The 2971-nt window shown below is 42.5% G+C and overlaps 1 non-coding gene across 1 annotated transcript; it reads right to left on the minus strand.

Annotated features, from left to right (window-relative positions):
• Nucleotides 1–264: 264 nt before the first annotated feature.
• Nucleotides 265–371, minus strand: LOC118708615. The gene has a single exon (XR_004984668.1). It is a non-coding gene; the product is annotated as a U6 spliceosomal RNA (small nuclear RNA).
• Nucleotides 372–2971: the final 2600 nt, after the last annotated feature.

Here is a 2971-nt window from a genome sequence, read left to right on the forward strand (position 1 = left end):
AGGTAAAACATGGCATTTCTGGGCGGAAAGGAATTCCAATCCACCCTCCCTACAGCGAGACACTTCCCTGTCCAGCAGTGGGAGTGTCTGTGAAATGGGGTCCCCACCCCAAACCTACAATCATCGCAGCCCCGAGGGGGACAGGCCTCCATGGCTGCCCTGGCCTGTGTGAGGATTTCTTGCTGACTGTTTTTGTCAAAGTTAAATGTACTGTTAATAGCAGGATTTTTTTTAAATGAAGGTATATAATAATTATTATTTTTCAAAAATATGGAACACTTCACGACCTTGTGTGTCATCCTTGAGCAGGGGCCATGCTCACTTTCTCTGCATTGTTCCAATTTCAGTGTGTGCGCTGCCAAAGCAAGCACTCAGGAATGGTTTTTGAAAACTAATGTAGAAGATGAAAATTTAATGTAAACCTCAAGAAATATTATATTTTTAGCCTCATACATTTATCATAGCAGCAATTATTACAAATATTGTTTTCTAAAGTTGATACTCAAAAGAGCTGAAAACAGAACCCCTTCTGCTTACTACCATTTGATTATTATTTTTTAGTTAATTACTTTTTCTGAATCTATATTAGGGGTGTCAAACTCAATCAGAGAAGGGGCCAAAATCTAAAATCCAGCCTAAATTGCGGGCCGAATGGTTTACTGAACAGTCATAAACTGTCATTGTGATGGAAACGCAGCGGAGTGCAGTGATGACAGCGCAGTGCGGGCCACATTGCAAGGCCTGGCGGGACGGATTTGGCCCGCGGGTTTTGTGTTTGACACATGTGATCTATATCAACACACAGTTAATTCTAAAAGCTATTTGGAGATCTTTATTTTGAAGTCTTTTTCCCTGCTTGCATTAAAAAATGAGTTAAAAATTCTTTCATAGTACTTAGAGCAGTGGTTCTCAACCTTTCTCATGTCTTGACCCTTTAATACAGTTCCTCATGTTGTGGTGACCCCCAACCATAAAATTATTTTCGTTGCTACTTCATAACTATAATTTTGCTACTGTTAATGAATTGTAATGTAAATATCTATGTTTTCCGATGGTCTTAGGGTTGAGAACCACTGCTGTAGAGCCTAAGACCATTGGAAAACACAGATATTTACATTATGATTCATAACAGTAGCAAAATTACAGCTATGAAGTAGCAACGAAAATAATTTTATGGTTGGGGGTCACTACAATGTAAGGGTCGCATTGTTAAAGGGTCACAGCATTAGAAAGTTGAGAACCGCTGATTAGAGGAAAGGAAAGAAATCGATATTCATTAGATATTCACCTTCCTGCTATTGTGTTTGTGAACGTTCACAAGAGTGGGAGTTAAAGCTTGAGAGGTGATTTCTCCTTTAGGAGTATCATCCATGTGGGCCTTGTTCCAGATATGTGGAAATGATAAGTTTGTTAATCATAATATAAGGACCCCTTATGTCTGCATCTCTCTCCTCCTCTCTCTCTCTCTCTCAGAGTAGCAAGTCAATTATTTTTGTTTCTAGCCTTTTAAATGAAAATCATAACTCACCCGGTAGATGTCTGATTAGATTTAGGGTTGTGGTACACTTAATTTCTGGAGGGATTGTGAATGTGGTTCTGAATGAACCTTTCATTTGGCTGACGTGATCTGAAGCGGGAAGACTCCCTGAGATCTTAAGTTTTTGCCATTGGCATTCCCACTAACATCGTCCATCTCTTTGGACGTTTCCACCCGGAAGCAACAGCAGCTCGGGGACTCGCTGGGTCTGCGTTTCCTAAAGCGGTGTGCCCCGCTGGACCTGCACACCCCGAACTGGATCCCACGGGCTCGCTGATGACAGGAAACAGAGGCCCTCGCTCATGGCCTGAAGAATACTGGCAGCATTCCTGGTGTCTGAGATCGGTTTTCACTATTTCGCTGCTGTTTTAATCATGTTACAAACCTGCGGGCTGTCCAAAACCCTTAGCGGTGACATCGTTCACGGGAGAAAATGCATCCTAGAGGGATGTAGGAAATGTGTCCGCTAAGAATTGCAAGAATTATGATAGAGGGTGATTTAGTCAGAGGTCCCGTAACAAAGTACCACCCACTGATGGCAGAAGCCACAGATGCTTATTTTCCCACAATTCCAGAGGCTGGAAGTCCAAGATCAAGGTGTTGGCAGGGTTGGTTTCTTATAAGGCCTCTCTTTCCTTGACTTGTGGTTGGCCCTCTTCTCACTACGTCTTCACATTGTTTCTCCGTGTGTCTGTCTGTGTCCTGATCTCTTCTTAAAGGGCACCAGTCATATTGGAGGATGGCCCATCCTCATTTCATCTTAATCACAGCCTTACAGACCTTATGCAGTCACGTGCTGGGGCCCTAAGGGTTAGGGCTGCGACATGTGAATTTGGGAGGGAACACTGTACAGCCCAAAACAGGGTGTAAGTAAAAACACCTGGAAATTAAAAGAAAGCTATTCAAATGTTTATCTGTGCAGATCGGAACTCACTGAGCCTCACACAACCTTGAGTCTCAAAGTTTTCTTGTAGACCAGACTCAGAATCCCATCGTCCGCTCCCTTTTAACCACCCTACTCATCATCCCTACTTTCTTATACTAGCTTACATAAAGTTTGCGAGACCTAGAGACCCTTACCCACCCCTCGCCCCCTGCCCCCCAAAGTGTAAGGGCATAGCAATCGTTTCAAGGAAGCTGACTTTAAGAGTGACGGAGTAGCACATACATTACCAAGTAGTATTCAGACTGATTACGAACGTGGCAGAAAAGGAATATAAGAGGCAAAGTAATTGTAACCTTTCATTGAAGGTCAAATTATTTTAATTTTGTTGAAAGTCACTGATTATGAGATCTGTTCCCATATAGTTTTAGGAAATGTTTCTCTCCATTTACTCAGAATCACTGCAAACAACCATGTTTAAACAATGCCACCAAGAAGGGAACTATTGTGTGTGCGTGTGTGTGTGTGTGTGTGTGTGTGTGTGTGTGTGT

Source organism: Pipistrellus kuhlii, unplaced genomic scaffold (genome assembly GCF_014108245.1).
Source record: "Pipistrellus kuhlii isolate mPipKuh1 unplaced genomic scaffold, mPipKuh1.p scaffold_m20_p_6, whole genome shotgun sequence".
NCBI classification, from domain to species: Eukaryota; Metazoa; Chordata; class Mammalia; order Chiroptera; family Vespertilionidae; genus Pipistrellus; species Pipistrellus kuhlii.